The sequence below is a fragment of the Girardinichthys multiradiatus genome, chromosome 5, assembly GCF_021462225.1.
Source record: "Girardinichthys multiradiatus isolate DD_20200921_A chromosome 5, DD_fGirMul_XY1, whole genome shotgun sequence".
Lineage (NCBI taxonomy): Eukaryota > Metazoa > Chordata > Actinopteri > Cyprinodontiformes > Goodeidae > Girardinichthys > Girardinichthys multiradiatus.
This window is the reverse complement of record NC_061798.1, coordinates 43651056-43675877: the sequence shown is the minus strand read 5'-3', so window position 1 is coordinate 43675877 and position 24822 is coordinate 43651056.

Here is a 24822-nt window from a genome sequence, read left to right as displayed (position 1 = left end):
TCCTCTCAGTTATTGCATCAGTCTTTGCAAATAAAGGGAATCTGCATTGTACATTTCAAATAAATTGCATATTTCTAACAGAAGCCCCATTAAAAAGCCTAAAATTAAATCACATATTGAATGAAATAAAGATTAAATGAATTTACAAGAAAAATTAAATCTACCATAAACAAACTCATAAATGAATAAGTTCCCCCAAATTGGAGTGCATTGCAGGATCAATCTAGGAATAACTAAAGACATGGCTGTATGAAAACTGTGTGCTTAAACTACCAACTGTACTAGTCTGTTCACAACATTTCACCAGGAAAAGCTAATTATTAACAAGAATTATAATAACCTACATATAAGTAACGGACAAAAATACCAGTAAGCTAATTTACCATTAAGACAAAATTTTTACTTTGTGGTTAGGCATGTGCAGAGGACCCTGCATGTACCACCCCTTCTGTACAATCTGACCAAACTCACTTCAGATATACAGTTTATAGCTCTTAACTGTATCTGTCTGCCCTTTTTACATCTATAAAGTAACATAGGGTTTGTTTTCTATTAGTTTTGCTATTTCCATAGGAGTTATTATTCACTTTAAAAAAATCTCCACTTTCAAAAGCATTTCCTGATCTGCCAGTGACCTTACCAGGCATATGCCAATGGACCAGACTACCTCTGATTACCATGTCCATTTTCCTCAGTGTTTTCCAGTGAATTTGCTCTTTAGGGGTTTTTAACTTATCCTCTCCACTGCTGCTGCAAAACAACTGAGCTATAGGTGAGAAAGACCAAGACTGAGTTAGTTAAGATCTTATTATTGAAAATTATTTTGAGTCAAGTTGTTATAAAAACACTGTGTTCAAGTTGATGCATTCATTTAAGAGGATGGGTCAATTTATGTTGTATGTTTATTTTTAAAATTCCCTGTGAAAACTGTTAATTGTTTTAAATTACACAGTCACAGTTTCTGATTTTATAAACATTGTTTACAGAAAGTGAATTTGTTATAAACTTTGCTGCTTGTGGGGTCTGAAGAAAACGCATGCTCTAAAAAGGTCTGAGTGGGTTGCACTTCTATTAAGTGCTGTATGGACATGATTGGATCACTGAGGAAGATGCTGTTTCCATGTTTAATTCAATTCATTTCAGTTCAGTTCATTTGAATAACACTATTTTTCAAGAACTGGTGTTTATGAAGTACTGCAACGACAGGTGATATTTCCAGTTGCCAAATGCCCTCAGGAAAATGATTTTGCTGTTAGTTTTTGTTCTAGGATAATACGTCATTTTCAACCTGTTACAGTTGTGCAGCAAGTAATATATGTTGTCAACCATAATGGTGTTTTAATCTCATGTTACTTTAAAAGGTGCAAACCCACCTTACATTCTTGTGTTAATCAGTACACAGAAGCAGAATATCGCAGGTGGACTGTATGCCATCTGCATAATTAACTCTACTTTTCATTTGGATCATGTGCTTTTGGGTTTACTGTTGATATAGTTGCAAAACCGAATCATTGTACAGGGGTTGGACAATGAAACTGAAACACCGGGTTTTAGACCACAATAATTTATTAGTATGGTGTAGGGCCTCCTTTTGCGGCCAATACAGCATCAATTCGTCTTGGGAATGACATATACAAGTCCTGCACAGGTCAGAGGGATTTTAAGCCATTCTTCTTGCAGGATAGTGGCCAGGTCACTACATGATACTGGTGGAGGAAAACGTTTCCTGACTCGCTCCTTCAAAACACCCCAAAGTGGCTCAATAATATTTAGATCTGGTGACTGTGCAGGCTATTGGAGATGTTCAACTTCACTTTCATGTTCATCAAACCAATCTTTCACCAGTCTTGCTGTGTGTATTGGTGCATTGTCATCCTGATACACGGCACCGCCTTCAGGATACAATGTTTGAACCATTGGATGCACATGGTCCTCAAGAATGGTTCGGTAGTCCTTGGCAATGATGCACCCATCTAGCACAAGTATTGGGCCAAGGGAATGCCATGATATGGCAGCCCAAACCATCACTGATCCACCCCCATGCTTCACTCTGGGCATGCAACAGTCTGGGTGGTACGCTTCTTTGGGGCTTCTCCACACCGTAACTCTCCCGGATGTGGGGAAAACATTAAAGGTGGACTCATCAGAGAACAATACATGTTTCACATTGTCCACAACCCAAGATTTGCACTCCTTGCACCATTGAAACTGACGTTTGGCATTGGCATGAGTGACCAAAGGTTTAGCTATAGCAGCCCGGCCGTGTATATTGACCCTATGGAGCTCCCGACGGACAGGTCTGGTGGAAACAGGAGAGTTGAGGTGCACATTTAATTCTGCCGTGATTTGGGCAGCCGTGGTTTTTTGTTTTTTGGATACAATCCGGGTTAGCACCCAAACATCCCTTTCAGACAGCTTCCTCTTGCATCCACAGTTAATCCTGTTGGATGTGGTTCGTCCTTCTTGGTGGTATGCTGACATTACCCTGGATACCGTGGCTCTTGATACATCACAAAGACTTGCTGTCTTGGTCACAGATGCGCCAGCAAGACGTGCACCAACAATTTGTCCTCTTTTGAACTCTGGTATGTCACCCATAATGTTGTGTGCATTTCAATATTTTGAGCAAAACTGTGCTCTTACCCTGCTAATTTAACCTTGACACTCTGCTCTTACTGGTGCAATGTGCAATCAATGAAGACTGGCTACCAGGCTGGTCCAATTTAGCCATGAAACCTTCCACACTAAAATGACAGGTGTTTCAGTTTCATTGTCCAACCCCTGTATGTGTGAATGGTAGAACCTCTGTAAGAAAAAGTTTAAAATGTTAAAAGATATCAAAAATACATACGATATTCTGACCTACACGTAACTTTCACGACAAGCTGTTAAATGCTCAGCAGAAATATCTATGTATGCTGGAAGATCCCAGACAGATTGCTTGATATTTCTTTTGTTTTCAAGGATAGTAACAATTTATCACCAATACTTTATAACTGCATCTGTTGGCTAGAAAGTTTATACATTTCAGTTACTTGAAACTGACATTTTCCACAATCCTGTTATTTCAAGAATCCTGCTGACCTTTAGATTTATGTTGGGCAAAACTTCTTGGCTAAATAAAATACACTAACTGACAAAGGAAAAACACGCTGAGACATCACAGCTGGCATTTGTATCAACTGAAAGTTGGGGAAAAAAATCAATGATAACAATGTGTCCTTTACTTTACTAAACGAGTTATAAACACATGTAAAGGTTTGATGAATTTGGTCAATTTGAAAGAAGTAGTCTCTTTTATACATTGGCTTGTCTTCCTCTGTGCTGTGCATCTAAAAAATGGCTGTAGTCAACTTGTTTGAAACCTGGATTAAACATGAGGAATGTATCTTTCAGTGCAGTACCATAGATGGGCAACAGCATCAACCTTAAGCAAAATTGCTCTCAAACTCACTTTATTTTTCACTTAAACCACAGTGTTCAACTGAAAAGTCTTTTTGGTGTTGGTTCATGTCCCAATAACTTTTTTTGTAGTGTTTCACACACACAGCTTCCAAAGATTATAGCCAGAAGGGAGTGTCACTGTTAGTTTATTTCTAACCTAACAGTTACATTATTACTGACAGTGTGATGTTAGCTCATCAAAAAAGATAAATGATCAAAATACCAGTGAAAACATGCAATAGGCAGGTCAGCAGAAATAAGATGGGGTTTGACTGCTGTAACATGAGGAATAAGACAAGACTTTGTTCTTCCTTCAAGGTGGAAATTGTCACAGCAGCAAGATAGAGTAAAAAAGTACACATCTAGAAGGATAATTTAAAGAAAATTATTCATAAAAACAAATAGTGCAAGCAAGGCAACAAAAAACGTGAAATATAAAAAATAAACTTTTTACAATAATGTTACAACAAATATGTACACTATATACATAAGGTGAGACATATATGTAGTGGCAGTATTGTAGATTTCTAGGTTTTTATTGTAGAGTCTTAATGCTAACGGAAGGAATGACCTTCTGACGTGTTCCTTCCTGCAATGCAGCAGCCGTAGCCTGCTACTGAAGTAGCTGCTCAGAGTGTCTACAGTGTCGTAGAATGTCCTGAGCAGAGCCTGCACACATTGAAGGACCTGAGTCTTCTCAAAATTTAGAGGCAGTGCTGACCCTTCTTGTACAGGGCATTGATGTTTGTGGACCAGTCCAGCTTATCGTTGAGGTGAACACCCTGATATTTATACTCCATCACAGTCTTAATGTCCAAGCCCTGGATGTTCACCGGTGAGGCGAATGTGGCCTTCCTGCTGAAGTCAATTGCCATCTCCTCAGTCGATGTTGTTTAGATGGTTCCATGCGCACTAGCCGACAAAGTCCATGATGATCTCTCTGTCCTCCTAATCCTTCCCCTCAGAGACATAGCCCACAATGGCTGTGTCATCAGACAACTTCTGGAGGTGACTGGCAGTGTTGTGTATGAAATTTGAGGTGTACCTGGTGAAAAGGGAAAGGCAAGAGGATAGTTGCCTGAGAAGCCCCTCTGCAGCAGACTACCACATCTGACACACAGTCACTAAGCCTCACATACTGTGGTCCATTTGTGAGGTGGTCCATGCAGGAGAAGAACTGTCAACTCCTGTGTTCTGCATCTTTCCCCTTAGCAGTGAAGGCTGGATGTGTTAAAAGCGCTGGAGAAGTCAGTGAACTAAAGAGGATCCAGTTTAGGGCTTGCAAGGAAGTGAAGGTGTTTTACTACAGTCCTTTGCAAGGAAGCGAAGGTGTTTTACTACAGTCTTCTCCATCGTCTTCATCAGGTGAGAGATGAGTGACACAGGCGGTGATGTTGTCAATCTACCCCGTCAGATGTGAGCCATATAGCACCTCCCAATCAGTAGACTCAAAACAGGCTTTATAAGTCCATTTATTCACATATGTCCTGGTGAGGGGTTGCTGGAGGTCAACAAGATTGTGATCAGAGCAGCCCAGAGGGGGAAAGGGGATGGAACTTTATTGCCCAATTACCACATGCTCTCCTATGGCTGGATCCACTCCATTCAGCCCGTTTCGCAACTATTTCCATTACTGGCTTCTCCAGTCAGGTACTGGTCCCATTGGGTCTGAGCAGGGCCGAAATGTGACGTGAACAGATTGCTGTTGAAATAAAAAGGTGTTCGCCAAGGTAGCGAAGAGAATGACAAGCCACAGATTTTACTGCACACTGCAGCAGTGCCAGAAAAAGCTAAAAAAAACTCAAGAGCCACAACAAAAATATTATGGACGTCAATGGCTGGAGCGGGTCAAACCGAAAGCCATTGTAATGGCTCAAATTAAGGGACACCATATATGTTTGTTGTACTGTGAGCTGTGGCCAAGAGGGTGGTCTGGACTCCACAACCACACTGTATTAAGTGGACATGATGTGTGACAGTATTTAATTTTGCACATCACTACTTTGTTGAAGGAGCACGCAGGCTGATGCAGCATCGGCCAAGGGGTATGTAAACAGTTAATACAATCATATGTGAAAACTCTCAGGGAAGGTAATATGACTGAATGCTAACACCTACCAGCTCAATGTATGAAGTGCAACGCTGCTCCTTTACATGCACTTGGCCAGCGTTGCACCACTTGTTGTTTACACACATCACCAGACCTCTGGCCCTCCTCTTACCACTATCCAATGTGCTACTGTCTGCTCTTATGTGCTGAAAGTCACACAGAGCAATAACAGAGTTGGGTGTGTTGTTTCTATAAAACACATGACGCTGGCGTGCCGGTACTCCCGCTGTAGTTTCATAAGTGCCACGAGCTTGTCCATTTTATTAGGAAGCGATCGTGAATTTCCCATGACAATAGAAGGTACAGTGGGTTTATACCTTCGTTTTTTCTCACTACCCTCAACTCCAACTCTGTATCTCTGCTTTCTTTTCCTTATTTGTGCAGGGATGCGCATTGTCTTTAATGGGAGTATCCGTGTGTCCCCAAATGCTGAGCGGGTCCCCAAATGCTCTGATAGGCAAATCAAAGTGCTGAAAAAACAACAAATGAACTTTAAATGTTGTGCATTAATAAGGTGCACATAAACAACAAGATTAGTAGTAAAATAAAAGCAAAAACTGTCTAGAAACAGCCAGAAACACACAGATAAAGGCAGAGCTGCTGCAACAGGCTGTCACTCAGGCAACACCATCTTTTTTGTTCTAATCAATAATAATAAAAAATGCTAAAAGATTTTTCCACTGATTTTTGAGAAATAAATGTACTTTCTTTATATAAAATGTAAATCAAAACATACATTATTATTTTCAAAATTTACTCTCCTTTTATATTGTTTTGTTATCTTTTGCTAGATGCCTCTCATTTTGTATTAGAAACAAACTTTCTGGTTGAATGAAAATAAATTTTACTTTAATCCTGACAGAGGGATGAGTGATTTGGGGCACATATATATATATCTCGATCGATCGAACGATAGATAGATATTTTGTTTGCACATAACAGCTAACATGTCTTATCAAACATTAAGGGTCAATTTTAGGTTATTACTAACAGTGTGCTCAGATGTATTAGCATTCATGACAGTTATTACTTTTTGTTGCTCAACAATGTTGACTTTCTTTGTCTTCAACAAAACAAACACTTTATATTACTTTACAGATTCATCTGTTGTTTCTAATCGAAGCAACATACAATTATGCAGCCTCTTGAGCCAAAGTGTCCTTTAAGCATAAATAAGTTAGTTACCCTTGAGAAGTAACTATCACAGTCAAACAGTGCACAAGAATGTAAAATAGCACTTTAATTAATAAAAGTAAAATGTCATAACCCACCGTTTTTATTTTTTACAATATAAACTGTTGGGACCCACAGCCATGGATTCTAACATTAAAAACTCCGGTATAAACTTTTCTGGAACTTTCAAAATAAATTGCATTCAACCGACTTCCAGCACAACTTCAGAAGGGGAAGGTGGGTAACAGCGGACTTCCCATGATGCCACTGCCCGTATAAAGCCCTCACCTTCCCAATGGTCCGATCTCTTCCACACCGGTGATCATCGGGACAGGGGAGGCACAGCGTGCTAATGTCTCTTTGCTGGCAAACAGACATAAACTCTTCTAACTGGATCCAAGGGTGTCATACAATCATCGATCATATGTACTGAGTTAAGCCTGCAGAAGCAAACTGTGTTCCAGAGAATTCCCTGCAGAGACGCTGTCTCTACGAAGCCAAGTGGAGCGGTTTTCCCAGTCTGGAAGGAGGACAACCGAGACCGCATCACCGTGGTTACAGTAACTGTGCAGTTGGTTGGCGGACAGAACGGGCCGTCTTTCATCCACAGCTACGGAGGTTAGCCGAAGCTAACCGTTTGTTCACAGTGGATGTTTCTTCAAACCTCGTCGCCCCGGACAACGTTTCCTCACCACGGTTCATGAGGTTAGGTTTTGGGCAGAGAGATAGAAGTGATTTAGAATGAAATAATCTAAATGTTTTTCATTTTATGAAGTTGAACTCAGCTATCTTAGTGCTAGCAGGCTATCTGCAGCACATGTGCTCAGGTTGTGTTGTTTGTGTGTTTTTAAGGTTAAGACAAACTTTACTTGAAGGATGATTTTAAACATAGAAGATTGATCATAACGCGCCGTCTGCGCTTATGCATTTTAACCCTTTTTATTAACAGTATTTTAAAGGTGTGTGTTTCATTCTGGTGCTAAGCTATCAGCTTCTTTTGTTAGCTTTAACTGCTAACAGCTAATGAAACACCATTAAGCCCCATTTCTCCAGAAAGATTTGGCTCTTTTTCCAAAATATTCCCTTAATATTTCTTTAAATATTATTTTAATAAATAAAGGCAGTTAATTAGACACTGTTGAGAATTAGTCATCCAGAAGGTTGGTTTTATTCAGCAGATCATTCTTTAAAACATTATTTTATTAAAATAATATTTTATCTGATCTTGCATTGTGAATGGTTGTCTGAACATTTGCTGATTATTGCCTAAGTTAGTTCCAAGACTAACTTAACTTCATTTCCAGATTCTTCAAGATAATCCTTGGTTCTCAAACATAAACATTGCATGGTAATGTTGCATCACTCTTTCGGTCATGATTTTCAATCATCTTTAATCAACTTGTTTAAATTGTACATAGCCCATTAGTCTTCGTTATTCTTTAATCCTGCTTAGTAGTTTAGTTGGATTGTTTTAGCATAGTGAAGAGTTTGTTGATTGAAATATTTGACTTTGAGTTGACTTATTTTTGTTAATAAATTCTTGTATTTTAAGAATTTGTGTGAATTCATTCCGTGTGTGCAGAGTTTTGCTGTTCAATAATGTCAGAGCTTGGCTCATCCCTTTTGATTTTGTCCTTATACCACTGCCTTACTAGGCTGGTATTCACAGGACAACCCTTAACAGACCGAAATATTATTTGATAAAATATTAAATATAAAAAAATATTCTTAGATTCATAGTCACAACAAAATTGAATTAACATATTGTAAAAACAAAAGCGAGCAAGAAATACTTCTAATCAAAAAAGCAGGAAACAACTCAATTAACATAATTCAACCTTAACGTGATCCAAGACAGGGGAAAAAAAAACAATTACTTAACTTCTGTAACAATATTTCTACCTACAAAAAATATGTTGGTACTTTATTAAACCAAACAGTTATTTAGTTGCAAAGATATATTTTATCTGTATGAAGAGCTCTCTCCATAACAAGGGTGAAAACAAGCTGGAGTGGCTGTGAGTTATGTGTCAAGTGTTATACAGATTTTTCAGAAAATCACCAACCTGGGTATAAACAGTAGCACTTTTGTTCTACGCTGTCCTGCTCCTGCCTCCCATAAAGAGCTTCCAATCAGCACCACTACACTGCAGGGGTTGGTACAGACAGGTGTTGGTGTGAGATTAACAGATGCACAACACTGCAGGGTACCCAACACAATGGTGCTTATGCTGGGATGCTGAACACCTTGTCAGCATATGGTTCTAACCTTCTCCCTCTGGACATACCTGATAAGGATCATTGATTTTAAAAGATATACAACCAGGAAAAAACAGAGTACACTTTAAAAACTGAAAAGTACCTTGAAATAAATTTGGGCATTCGAGGCACATCCATGGGTTCATAGAGAATAGGGCAAGAGTGCCTAACTACTAAATAAGAACATTTCTAGATTCTCAAAAAGTCAAAATCACTATGCAAAGATCTCTCAGCAGATTATTAGATTCTTAAAATAAGAACAATTATTTTTCTGTCAGTGTTTTTGCTGTTGTTGTTTTCCATAAACTAAACATACAGCAGAGCTGGGTTTATAGCAGTTTATGAATGTTGCCTGAATGGTTGAAATATTCTCATTCAAAATGACTTTTCATAGGCTGGCGCACCATCAAATTTCACAGCCTAATTTTCATGTACACAGATGTGACATATATTGCTGAAATATATGTTGAGTAACTAGTTATCAAACCTTGAAAGATTAACAATAATACCAAAGGTAATGGACCATACTGGACATAACCACTTTTGTTACAATATAAAAAAACAGAAAACATCAAATAAAAAAATGTATTTATCTTGCTGCTGGTTTTATAACATTTATAATTTAATTTGTAAATTGATGTCACATTGCTTATTGCAAAAAAACAAAATCAGGTTTCAGGTCCTCTGCTCAAAGAGGTAAGTGAAAAATAAAGATATCAAATTTTGTGTGCACATAATCCTTCCCTTCTTCTGACTGGACTCACTGAGTTATGCACACCAGATCAAAATCAGTGATGCACTGCTCTCTGTAGAGAAAAGCAGTTCACCAATATCCTTTTATGTAAAGGAATATAGTAACAGTATATCTTCCTATACAACAAGGCTGAAACTGAAATCTCCCAAATATAATGAAAAATTCTGCATCTTAGAGAAGATGTGATACCCACGGCTGTAGCATTGTTGTAGGATGGTAGAAGAAAAGCAGTAGTAAAAAATCTGTACAGTCATGTCTGCCTTCCTACTGAAATTTGCTGCAACCCAGAGACAATCTTGGAGGTCCTGGACATCAAAGGGTGGTCTTAAAAAGGTCTTATTGTGTCTATTAGGTTACATAACTAAATACAACAAGATTTTGGTAAACAACTATAAAAATGCAACACAGGTGAATTTGAGGTATGTAAACCTGAAAATTATATTTTTCAGTTATCTTGATTTAACATAAATGTAATTAACTTTAATTGATGTTATTTCACAGAAGCATCACACCTGCTAATTTTCTTAAAGTTGCTCAGCAGACAGCTGGTTGTGTGTTTTATACACAGAGAGCAGGTGTCTGAGATCTGATCACTGAGGACAGATTGTGCTGACACGTCTGAATACTGAATACTTTAAGCTTTGCATTTGAGATTGAATCAGTCAGGAGGCCAGGTAATGTCAGGACTGAGTAGGAACTGTAGATTCCTCATATTCCTTAAAGGGAAACACCATACTTTTCAGTCAGAGTTGGGGAATATATATTTGAAAATTGGAATTTAACTTGACTCGATATACTTAAACTGCTGAAATTGTATCTGTTTGGGGGTGTTAGCACTGTAACCACAGTTCTCCGGTAGTTGTGTGTGGTTACTGTGCTTTTAATGGTTTGTCATCCCATCTACAGTCACTTGTAGACACTTATTAGAATCCATGGCAAATATGTGCAAAAAGCTTTAAAATAAATCAGTCCTTGGCCTAACACTTTAAATTTTAGAAATACCCAACCTATAATTTGAGTACATTTATTAAAGGAGGGAAATATTCCAGATGAATGTATAATTGTTTTTAAAAATAGCCACTTTTCAAAATGGGAAGAGAAGAGAACATGGCATCCAACTAAGGACGTGTGTTTAACTTTGTCATGACGTGACAAAGACATAATTTACCCACCTATGTGTAACCGTTTCCACATTCAAAACTATTACTAAAAATGTTCAAACAAATGCAACTCTGACAAACAAGGTTAGACAATGACCCATATTTCCTTACCACCACACACATAAAAGATGGTTAGGAATAAATAAAAAAACAAATGTCTTCAAAAATACACATGCAGAGTTTGCTAAATGCAACTGAAACCATGTGCTTTAGCCAGACGAGACTAGAGAGGAGATTGAGCTTTTCAGCAACAAACACAAAGTGGGTTCTAGCAAAAAAACACTGGATAAAAATCAGGAAAAACCTTGCAAGGTTAATACAATTGTTCGAATTGAATAAATGCACTGAAATTAAAGGTTTGCCCGTTTTTTTTTGGTTTTTTTTTCCTTGCAATTGTTCCAGCAGAAAATTATGCGGCTGCAGTTAAATTACATTTATATAAATTATTTTTGCACATTTACACCAGAGGTACCATACAGTGTGAAGGTCACCTCTATAGTTATTTCACCTTACACAGCATAAGTTCTATTGTTATCTTTCTTTTCTGTCTTATTACTTTCAGTAAAAGCAGCTAAATACTTGTCATTGTTTTACCATAAATAAACTTCTAAAAAACAGTTTTAAACATTTTTTGATTGTAAAGCCAACTTTAAAATTGGAGAGAAAATATGACCTTACCAGTGGATTTTTGTAAGCCCTTTATATTACTATGAACTTACCTAAACAGCTGAACACTTTCTGTGTTTCCTATTTGAAGATAAGTCTTTGTTTCTGTTGCCTTCACCATGTTTTCAAATACACAAAGAAATGTTTGAGTCTTAAAAATGCTTTAGACAGGAAGCATAACAGAAAATTCTGTAATTGCAACTCAAAACTTTGGTTTTAGGTTTGTTTGATAATTGCTTTTCTCATAATAAATTATCAGCTCTTATGATCTTAGAGGCTGTCCTGTAACCTGCTTTATTACACAAATTGACTTGGGGTGGACTGAGTTAAAAATCCACAGCCAAAAATCTCCTCTTTATGGAGTCACCTCCAGGTTAATTAACACATGGAGCAGAAGCCATCTCACCTAAGCACCACTCTCCTCCTGCCAAACAGCAGCTGTGCGTAAGCAAACCACCTAGCACAAACAAACCATGGCTTTCTAGGTTACACTCATCCCACTTGAACAGAACACAACAAAAAGCCAGGTGTTGCAATCAGATGAGGATGTGACTTTTCTTTTTAATCAAAGGGATCCATTGGTTGAAAGGATTCTACACAGACGGTGAAAGGTGAAGCAGCAGAAGCCGCTACAGGCCATCTCAGCCCCCCACCACATCTCATACTCCCACCTTATTCTGTTAAGTGGAAACATTTTGTTCTGCATGAAATTCCTTATCTCCTGCAGCCTTCTGATTCCAGACTGTCTCTTGTGTGTTCAGTCTCAAGGTCATGTCTCAATTTGTATTATGACTGATTCTCCCACACATGCCCCCCAATTCACACAGAGAACACACTTCTATGATGAGCTACTGATGCAGTAAATTTCTTGCTAGGGGCTTCCTGTCATAGTGTGGCGGTGTTGTGCAGGACCAATAGGCAGGCAAGAGTGTGGGAGCCACATGGTGAAACGTATTTAATGATAACAAACCTGAACAGGTAACTTAGGCAGAGTACTGACATGGAACAGGCTTGGCATGACAAACAGTAGGATTTAGTGGCGAGCAATGAAAACCAGTGAGTTTAAATACAGAGGCAGGATGAAGAAATGACCAATGAACTAGAAGAGCTAATCAGATTAACTGTGGAGCAACAGGTGGCAGGCAGAATGCAGAGCAACTGAATGAGGGAGGCCAATTAACACAGATGAGCAGGAATACAGAGAAGTCCAGGGAAGTAACAGAAATATCTAAACACAAAAATTAACCAAGAATCTAATGTACAAAAATTACAGCAACTAGAGAACTACAACAACAAGGAGGAAACAGATCCATAAACAAACTCAAACACCTTCGAGATCACAGCAAGGCCCTATAACCGAGCTGCACAGTCTGCAGGCAGTAAGGGAGGTGTACATGAAAAGGACTCGCCAAAGAGGAGTTTCTGTCACCATAGACAGCTCTTATCATTTCTCTCCTTGATTAGAGAGGAGTGAGGAGACTTCTTGCCTGAAGGTCAGCTTTTGGCACCAAGCAGGGGGCTGATAAGGACTAGGAGCAAACACATTAAAGGAAACGTTCTAATTCTGACCGATAACCATCAGTCTGACAACAGCTCTCAAGAAATTATTACAAACACAAAGTGAAGGGTTCTTTTGCCCCATACCTTTTCATACATTTCTAGTTTTGGTCACTGCATACCCATCTTTTTAGGTATGAAATCCAGCCATTTGCTGTAGGACGTTTTGTGCAGATGACGCATCAGTTTGTCCCACTAGGGGGAAAATTTTGTACACTCTTTGACATCCAATAAGTGGGTATAATTTTCTGTAATCTATTCATAGTCTGCTGTATGAAAATGTGGTTATATGTCTGATAAATGTTATTTACCTGCAGGAGATTGCTAAGACTGGTTTTGATTTGATCAGAGGTCACATTTTTGTTTAATTTGCCAAGAATCAACTAGCCCAAATTGTGTACCTGCTTTGAGGTACACAAGGTTGTGCCCAACCTCTTTCAATAAAAACATCCATATTCTATATCCGCTTATTCTAGGCTTTCAGTAGTGCTGATGCCTATCTCCAGCAGTCATTGGGCAAGAGCCGGGATACACCCTAAACAGGTTGTCAGTCCATCACAGGGCTCAACAAAACATCATCGTTCTTATTGTCAATTATGCTAGTTTGCCAGATTGAAAGTAGCTTTTAAAAACAACAACCTTTATGCAGGCATTAAACATACTTTTCATTAAGCCTATATTTCAGCAATAAAAATGTTTTTTTTTTTAGGTCTGATGTTCTGTAAATATCATCCATCCATACATACATACGCTCTAGTCCTTACTGGGTCGTGGTGTGGTGTCATTGGGCGAAAGCGGGGTACACCCTGGTGAGATCGCCTGTCCGTTACAGGGAAAAACATCATAATTAACAAAAGCCTTGAAAACATTAGTCTATGTGTATTTATTCTTTGTAATGTTTCACATAAATGAACTTTTCAGTGGTATTCTATTATATTGAATATGACTGTAAGTAAAACTATACCTCAGGGCTCATTCAATAGCTTCTGTCTTTAGAAATAAAGTTGACCAAGCCGCTACATATGCTATACATAATCCAAGGTAATTTCTTTAGGTCATCCTACCAATCTTAAAAAAATTTAGTGTCTGCTCTGGGTGGAGAAGATGGCTACCAATCCCGAGGCTGATTCTGCTGGAGCTTGCTTCCTATTCAAGGGGAGTCATATCTCTTAACTGTTGCCACATGCATGATCAGGAGGAGGGATTGCTGCAAAGTACAATCAACTAAGCTTATTTTTCCAAGTGGCATTATAAACTGAATTTCACTCCGTTGTATTATAACTAGAATCCCTTTGAATTGTACGTCATTAAATTTGACTTTGTCGGTATTACTGGATTGTATTAGATTAATTTGATTAAATTCAATATAACAGGTAAGGAATCAAACTTGTTTGACTTCTAAAGTGCTGGAAAAATAAATTAGTTGTGAATTATTACAATAGTAATCAAATTAATTGAACTGAATTGAACACAAGGTCTTCACTAATTATTACACAATTAATTTAAGTGAGTCTTCCATATTTATGTCTATTTATCTCCATACTTTATGAAAACAGTTAATTAAACCAAAAAACTGATACCTAATGGTTTAAGGGCATTGGCTAAATATTGGCCTATTTACAGTTAAGAAATAGAAGAGAGAAGGGACAACAAGCAACATGCAGGTATGAAACCAGGTAATGAAGTGGTTAAGATGTAAACTGACCCAGAGCTGTGCAAAAATAATTTGGTAAAAACTATTGTATTTGTGTTTTAAAGGAAACAAAATGTCAAATACACTTTATTAAAAAGGCTGAACTTTATGAACACTGATGCAACATTCTTTGTGCTATTTATAATCAACGTGCGTAATTTTTTCACCCAATCACAGCAGTTAAATCCTCTTGACATCATCAGCCTTCAACATGCAACCCAAACATTTACTGCAGAAAGCTACAAACTCATGGCTGCAGGAAAATCTATATTTTCCATTATATATGAACACATTTTTTGACATTCAAGTTACTTTTTATTCTAATTAGATGAAACACAGTTGTCTAAAAATTAATAGCATTTCCTGCTTTTATATTCACCCCACATAATTAAAATTTCTGTCTTAGTTGTCACAAAAAGAAGAAAAAAATCATATTGACAGGTAATAATTTGCGTAAAATTGCTTCTCAAACCCAGAACAGGCGGCCAAAATGCCTCTCAGGCTTAAATGTGGGCAGTCACCTATGCCAAAGTGGGAGGAAAAACAAGAGGCACTAATGCCTACCGAGGAGCAGAGAAAACCGTTTGGGCTGCTTTTCAGACTTCCATTTAAAGTGTTTGGCTTCAATACTCTGGACTGACAATACAAGTACAGGTGGAGAGTATTGTCAAAAAAAAGAGATTAATTATCCCCTTTTTCCAAGAAAAGTAGATGTCACAAAAAAGGACAAATCACAAAGAGTCAGTCAGTTATTATTACAGAAAATGGACCAATGATTCCATGCGTGTTGTATGCAAATTCGAAGATGTGGGCTGTGCAGTGTTGATGATAAGGTAGTGATGGAAAAATATAATCTCCCTCCTTTGTATGTAGTTAAAAAATATTTAAATAACAATAGAATAAATGTTGCCTGTAAAAGGAGAACATATAAAAAATCATATTTGTGTGTCCTCTAATTTATGCACATATCTCAATGAACAACCTAGCTACTTTCAGATACTGGGTCTGTCACTCACCTTTGTATTTGTAATAACTTATTTCTTAAGTGCTTCAAATGCTTTCAAACCGGGCCGTTATAAATTTAATTAAGCTGCTGTTATCTGAGCTTTTAATGTTTTCGTTGTGGCATTTCCTCATTTTTCATTGCTGCAATAGCCTCCTTTGTGAAGGCTAATGTTCAATCAATGAGGGAGAAAAAAAAAACATATCCACCTAAGGTAAGGCCTTTGCTCCAGTGAGGCAACTTTCAATACCAAATTACCATTGGGTATCAGAATGGTATAGAATGCATATGTTCAAAGCTTTAATAAGGTATGATACAGACCAACCAGGCTGTGTTTAGAGTATCTGGCACGGTGGTTAGTGCTGCCACTGCAGCGTGGACGTTCTCAGAACACCATCCATGACCTTTTTGTGGGGAGATAATGTATTTTTCAGATGCTGCTGCTGCTTACTCTTAGGGTTTAAATACATGAACATTATGCTAACTGGTTGCATAAATTAAACATAAGCATGCCCAGAGTTACATTTCTAGTTCCCCTAGGATGGACTGCTGAGATGTCCAGAGTACCCCACTTTTTGCCCAGTTGACACTATATTAGCATCCATTTGCTGCTAGCATGGAAAAGACGGGCCAGCTTTAAATAATGGATGAACAAATGGATTGCACCTGTTTAGTTGTGCTATATTTATACAAAGTTTACAGGACTTTAGGCGAGCTCATGGTGTAAGTAATTTTATTTTATTATTTTATTTTTTTACCGTGTCCTGTCCGGCAGAGTATCGTTCAGAATTGTTGCCTGAGTGCCAAGAAATTGCCCAACAGATTTACTTTCACAAGCAGAGCATCACAGCTAATGCTTTAAAGCTCTGCTTGATATTTATAAAATAGACTTTATTATAAACTTCTTTGGGAATATTTCAATTGTTACGGACACGGAGACTGAAATGAAAAGGAAAAAAGAAGCTCAAAAAAGAGAGAGATGGGGGAAAAAGAAGGATGAAGAGAATACAAGATTACACCCTGCTTGCTTATACACCTGCAGCTGTTTGTTTTGTTTTTTTTTACAAAATAGTACATGGTAATTCTGAATGTAAAATGTACTTAGTGAGAGGTGCAGCCCAATATAGAACATCTGTGTATCTGTCAACACCTGAAGCTTAACACCTGTGAGTATGGGTGTGGACGCGCTTTTGTATTTCTCCACAAAAATATGCAATAGCGAGTGTGAGGACCCACAGGCCTACCCCATGGTCCCTGGATGGACACTGAGGAGATCCGAGCCACAGATATCTAAAGGCCCCCCAAAGCACAGGAACCCCAGGAGAACCACCGCCGGGACTACCACAACCCCCCCAGAGAAGAGCAGTGGAGAATCCCAGGGGAACCACCCAGCAGCGACAGTACAGAAGGGCCAGGGAGCCACAGCAACGAGCCCACAAGTCCCGCCGGCAGCCGTCCACGCCCAAGCAGATCCAGCCATGGACCCAGAGGCCCAAGACCTTTACTTATAAACCTCAAAGGAACCTGCAAATTTCTTTAGCAGCCAGTCTGAGGTAAGGTCCTCCAGCAGCCAGTCAGGCCAGTCTGAGGGACACTCAGGATCTTTCAGCCAACTGTAGGGGCCAGCCTGGGGAACATCTAAGATCATTCAGCTGAGCAGTGTGCAAATATAGAAAACTGCAAGTGCATACACATAAAGCAGTAAAACTTCAAAAATAAAATTCTGGGCGGGAAACAACCAAGCATCTTTTAGAGAAGGTTATTTACACCATGAATTTTGACACAGCAAAAATTCCCACTTGGTAAATCTTAACGCTCTAGGCCTTATCCAAGACACTACGTTAAACAGTCTCTTCTATTTATTTTGCATATAAAGTGACCTTAAACTTTTTCTGTGAACTGTGTAATGAAATTATAATAGATTTTATCGATTGCTTCACCCCTTTAATACCAAAAAACACCTAATATGAGCAATACATTTATTTTGATAACCTTACAAGAGCACAAATAGCATTAGTTGGCTGTGATTTTTACTGTGTTTTCTAAGGCTGTTGCATCCAGCAATATTAACGCTCTTCAAGGGCAGTATTTTAGAGCTGCAATGAATATTTAAAATTTTCTGAAGTGTGATTCTGTTATTATTCATGACCAGTAAATATCTTACCCGGAAGTAAATCAAAACTAAAATGTGTAAACTACTATTACGAGAGGGGAATCTATACAATCATTTCAGTAATATAATGAAAGAATGTAACAGTAAGAAGGTTAAAATTACTTTTAAAAGCAATTTCCAAATCTCTATGGAGGACATTATGGACAAGGAAAGGTTTAAAAAGAAAAAAATCACAATCAGAATTTCTGATATTTACCCTTTTTGCTTTGATTGTTTTGAACATTTTTTTTTAATTATTAGTAAACGTTTATTATTCTGAATATTTTATTTTTAATTAGAAATATTAAAGATCACTTGATCCTATTGTAGAACATATTTAACAATCTACGCATCATAAAAAATGCAACATGTAAATGTTGAGGCTTTAAAGTGCCTGTAAAATGCTTTTCCCTCAAATGCAGAAATTGAAAGAAAACATCTATATATTGAAGGAACTGGACAGTAATTGACAATGTTGGACCATGTTTTGCTGAATATTGGACCATTTGCAAGTTGCTGGACGCCACCAGGCCTTCCGGCGTTTTCGGCCATTTTGTATCCCAGTATAGTCCACTACTACAAATCCCAGCCGGCACTGCGGCTGATATGACGGGGCGTCCCAAGTCTGACGTCACAGGACACTATATAGGAAGGTGGCCCCTTTAAGGAGGTGCTTTCAGCTTGAGACCTTGGGCCTGTCCCAATTCCCACACTACACCGTACGCCCCTCTATGAAGTGTTTACTTTGTACAAGTGCTTGCAGGTTTTGAAGTGCGCAGGTTACAAGAGTGCAAAATTGGAGAATTGGGACAGTAGGGGTTACGTCATTGACTTGCACCTCTGCACCGTAACTGCAACGTCAAAAAGGGCGGGAACCAGCGCTGTTTTCAGTCTTGCTGCTAAAAAAACTATTTAAAACTGCAACAAGCAATTGTTTTGAGGAGAAGAAAGTGCAGGAAGTGACGGAGGCTTATACACCAGACTCTCGCCGCGTCAGTGTTTGTTTGAAAGGTAACTTCAGTGTTATGACCTACTGAGAACCCAGTGGTATCTTACAATGTTGAGCCTGGAAAACCTGTAAAACAAAATATTTGTCGGCTTGCTGTCTAACGTTTACGCAGTTCTTATTATTCTGATTTGAGGGCTGGTTACGTTGACGGTTGTGATTGGTATTTGCTCAGAACGTCATCTGCAGCAGTGAATTGTGGGTAATATACTTCGGCGAAGTCCGGATGTGGGGCACAAATGAGGCGGGGCTAAGGACCACTCTGGAGAATTGGGACACACTACGCACTCGAACCCATCAACGGGAACGTGCAATTCAGGGACACAAGGGTGGATGTTGGGACAGGGCCCTGAAAGCCCAGTGGAGTTACCACGCAACTGAAGCTGCATTCTGGAGAAGAGGTCCCACATGGATTTCATTCATTCTCCTCATTGGCCAACGAGAAACTAAGTGAATTAAGCTTACAGGAATAAGAAGGCTTGTAAGTTTTCAACTTTATCGATCGAAGACGTGCGTTTAACATGTAGCCAAAAACAACACAGAGTTTTCAAGTAGTGGCAATTTTCCCTCGTTTTTTTTGTTCCACTCGACTAAGTGATGGTCCGTCATATTTTTTTTCACCTTTCTGCCAAGGAGGCCACAAAGGATGAAAACGGACTGTTTCCCTGAGTTATCCCCGGACGCGTGGAAACTCTCCAACCCCTTTCTCTCCCACCCTCTGCTCAGAGGAGGCAACCTCAAGTAAAATCCATCTTTTTATTTTTATTTATTTATTAGAAATAGCGTGGGCAGGATAGAGTAGGACGTTAGCCGATTTAAAATCACCACTTATAGTCTAATGTGTTCTAAACTGTATGTTCCTCTTGTTATATTATCACTTTTCACATAACTGCTGGTTGGATCTCATACACCTCAATGCTGTTTTATTTTGTTTAGTTAGATATTTTACCCCTTTTGTGTAGAACTTTGCATGTTTGATTGGGTGAAAATTATTGAATCGGAGAGCGACTTGTATCAGGACTGTTGATTTAATAAATATTCACTTAGATAAAGAGAAGGCGTTTGTGTTTATTTTGTGCAAGAGTGATTTGTCAGTCAAAATAAGGTTAAAGTTATCCACGTTTCGGCAGAAACGGTTGATTAAACAGACAGTCAGTCAGTCATTTTCTACCGCTTATTCCATAGTGGGTCGCGGGGGAGCTGGTGCCTATCTCCAGCAGTCTATGGGCGAAAGGCAGGGTACGCCCTGGACAAGTCGCCAGTCCGTTGCAGGGCAACACACAAACAACCATGCACACACTCATTCATACACCTAAGGGCAATTTAGAGTGACCAATTAACCTAACAGGCATGTCTTTGGACAGTTGGAGGAAGCCGGAGTACCCGGTGAGAACCCACGCATGCACGGGGAGAACATGCAAACTCCATGCAGAAAGACCCCTGGTCGGGAATTGAACCCAGGACCTTCTTGCTGCAAGGCAACAGTGCTACCAACTGCGCCACCGTGCAGCCCCATTAAACATTGACATCTAATAATAGTTACCAACTATTACTGAGAATGTAATAATTGTAATTGTTAAAGGCTTTGAGCCATAATTACACCAGAAGACATCGCTGGTTTTGATTCATAAATGAGGATTTTTGGTTAAGAAATTAATTTTCTCAAATTATGATTTTTAATTATAATTCTTGATAAACATTAATTAATCAATAATCATAATCCCAACAGTTTGGCAACCCTGGGTGGGCCTTAAAAGGACAGACATCACATCACTGTTGCAAAGAATTAAACGATTGTGATATCCATTGAACCTAGAAGTTTATTGTGAGATTTTCAGGTTTTGCAGAAAGCGCTTGTGATCTCGAGGATCTTGACTAGAATTTGCTCAGTTCTGCTTCAGAGGATAAAATAATCTTTCAGAGGTGTTTTTGTGGATGCAAGGTTAAAGTTGGTACAGCTTGTGGTAAATTTAAAGTTAATTTCCAGCTGGCCAGCCCCTCTACATCAGCTGCAGAAAACCAGCGTTGATAAGCAGCAGATCTGCCTCCTACGGTGGCCGGGGGGTGCAAAACACTTTTACAAGTACCGAAACAAATTTACATTTCAGAAAACAAATTTACATTTCAGAAAACACTTTTACATTTCAGAAAACACTTTTAAATTTCAGAAAATCAACCGGAAAGGGAATGTACCAACGCCGAGGCTGACCCGGAAGTCAGCCTCAGGGCTGCATCCTTCGAAGGCCGTATTTGTAGGCCGATTACATTACAACACGGCGATGAAGGCTGTCCCAATTCATGAATCATTCCGAGCAAATGCTGCCGACAAATGTGTCCTTATTTTGCCCGATTTGAAGGATGGGTTGTGAATATCCTTCGCGGCCCATCATTTCCCATCATTCATTACGGGTCGAAGCGGATTGGTCAAGCAGGAGAAGCCATTGCAGACCATAGCAGCAAAAGCTGTGAGTAAATTGTGGAAAATTACACTTTCTGTGACACAAATTAACTTCTACAATGTTTTTAGTGCGGGAATATAACTATGTAGACGTGAAAAATCTGCTTGATTTATCAAGACATCGCTTAATTTCAAATGTGCTCCGACGTGTTCGGAGTTTTCCGTTCTCGGCGTAGTAACCGGCTCACCTCGCCAGCCCTACCGGCGGTGAGGTGAGCTAGCCCGGTAGAGATCTGACCGGACTATCGACACTAAGCTCCTGCTGGCAGTCATCACAGTGAACGTTTAACACAAGTGATTTCTAACAGTTTATGTTATTATTTTAATTGTTACTGAAAATCGATTTAATATTTCAGGTGATATTAAGGTTAACCAGAATAAATGGACAGTTTTATGTAATCCAACTGTATCGCTGGAGAGTGTGATTGAGAATAAATAAGCTTTACAATATGAATTTTTAATGAAGAAATGTGCTATATATTTTAAAAGTTTATTTATAATTCAGTTAGCATTATAATTTCTGATTCCAGGTAAACCCGACGAGGAATACACCTCCAAATGTAAGTGAATCTCAGTAAAGAAGTGAAAAGTTTGAAAGAGCTTGTTTTAGACATTTGCATAGAAATATTTTCTTCAAATTAAGACAAATGTGAAATTAAAAAAGGCTTTATTTTTGCTCTGATATTAAGCAAGATTTTTTTTTTTTTAGGTACAAAGCAGCAGATGGGCCAGTTTATTAAGCTCAGGGGTGAGAACCACCACCTTTTTACTGGAGCTAAAAACTCAGCCACCGTGGCTTGGAGGTACAATAACAACATTCTTTGCAGTCAGTTTCTGTCCAGTTTTAATAACTCCTATCTTTCTAACTTTCATAAATATCCATCCAGTGATTAACATACTTCTTTCGGTTTAGGACAATTCTGGAAAAGATGGACCAACAGGGGAAGGTCACCCCCTTTGCAGGCCAAAACAATGTGGGACAATTTGAAAAAAAAAAGAATTTAGATTATGTTCAGAAGTTCTCATGTCACACACAAATAAAAAAGAGGTTGGTTCATCTGTAGACAGTCCCACCGAGGCACAGATACCTACTGGCCTAGTTCTGCTGAACTTAGTAGAGAAAATCCTAAGTCCAACAACATGATTTTTAGGACTGAAGACGTGTTAAAAGACAATTGTCAAACAACATAAACATATTTCGATGTTAACATTTGCAAGTCCAAAGTCGCCTGGAAATGACGTTAAAGGGGAAGTCTCTGGTCATTCATTGTGTGAGCGTCGATGATAAATGGTTCAGGTAGAAGCCAAATTGCGTTAAAAACAGCGTTACTATGGTGAAACAATGTGTTGCTGGTGGTGGCAGCAATACTACAACAGGAGCTGTGGGCTGTTAGTCTACGACAGGAGCTGTTAGTCTCTGAAGAAAATAGGATCAGAGCTGCCTGGATCAAATGGGCTGGTCCCACAAAGCACAGCCAGTTGTAATCAGAGTACTTCTCGGCAATCTGCTTTGAAAAAGAAACCTCGGAATTCACAAGAGAAATTATATCAGAGGTCAAGATATTTTACAGACGGAGAATGATGAAGCAGAAGCTATTGCCATGTTGTTCAGTGCCTCTGATGGGAAAAGGTTGCCAAAAAAAAAAAGGTTGTTGGTGCTGTTGCTAAACAGATCAAGGCTCAGCAAGTAAGAACACTTCCTTGGCACAAAAGTACATTCAGATATCAGTAGTTATTGTCAATACTTAAAAATCTAAAGTTTTTATTTTTATTAAAATATTATTAAAATTAAAATAAATGTTTCTCTAAAGATTCTAATATAAAGTAAACAAAAAACTGACACACCAGGTAGTGTCTTCAGATCTTGAATCATCCTTTGTGTTTGCTGCCCAGCTTACCTTGTTTCACTGAGTGCCGTATATATTCTGTAACCCTAGATGTCCACTGTAAAATCTGGAGGTGCACCAAAAACCATGCGCAGATCGTGCAATAAAAGCCAGTGATAAATGCCGTAGCAAGTCCAAAACAACTCATTCTGCGGAAGTTAAAACTGCTAATAAGAAAAGAATGAGGACAGAAATAAAAACAAACAAAACAAAAAAACTTAATATAGACTTTTTTTTCTCACTTGCCTTTCAGGGCTTCGGTAATAATGTGTATCATCATTGTAAAAAATCAAATGCTACATTTGATCAATGTTTGATTATGTTTGTGTATCACTTGCTGTGACACACTGAGCACTTCATCACATGGACTCAAATTATTAAACAAAAACAAAATCAAGTGAGGAGGCAAAAAAATTAGGCACGTGTGATTTATCGTTTGTTGTCCAGATGATCTATACATCTTTAATGTGTCTCACATGTATCAGCACTAATTATCCTCCCACTTTGCCAAGTTATTATTTATGTCCTACTTGTTTCTTTAGTTTGAATGAATTTAGAGCCCACTCTTCCCAGCTGGTCCTTTACATTATTGAGAGAAACTGAGAGAAAAAGTCCAAGAGTGAAGAAGTTGCTGTCCTTAATTAGAGCCTGCTCTGTTCTGAGACCAGAGAGCGAGATGTCACTGATGTTCACACAGAGCACCAAAGACTCTTTGCTTTGTGCGTAGAAGACATAACACACACAGGACTAATGTAAGACTTTTTTAACTAAGATTTTTTTTAAAGAGAATTCAGACAGAATTACCAGAGCCTTCATGCCTCACTATCTTTGCTTCCTTGTCCAAGAATGCTTCAAATCAATTCAGTCTGTCTGTTCATCTGCCTGTCTGCCCCTCCTCAATCCATTTGCATATGCTCACACCCACACACTTACTTTTTTCCATCAGCAATGAGATGCCAAAATCACACGTGAGAGGCACTCCACGCCCCCTCATCCCTAATATCATGCCGCTCCATCTCCACTTTATTCCAGAAGTCAGTTGCTGGCAGCAAGGAAATTCACTCTGAGACTGAGTTGATGCCAGAGACTCTCTAAGGTGGTTCACTTCTGGGTTTTTTTAACCACAGCAGCCCATTAGGTCATATATTTTTTACTCGTGAAAGACTGAGAGAGAGAAGGGAGAGACAGTTGTAGATGTGGAATTCAAAGGTTACAATTTACACAAAAAAAAAATGCATGCATGCAGTGAGAAGAAGAGTTTTCCATCTTGGCTGCTATATTTTTCCATGTTTTTTCACTGGAGTTACTGGACGGAAAAGTAGTTCTTGTACATCAAATTTAATCCCTGACAATAAGAAATATGGAATGAGTACTACTGGTGGATATTCAGTGAGTTGTTTAATTCTTGTAGAATAAACACAAAAAAAAATTATTTACATTCGGACTTTGTAAAACATTGATATTAATTTTTTTTTAATGAATTAGAGGGAAAAATGTAGAT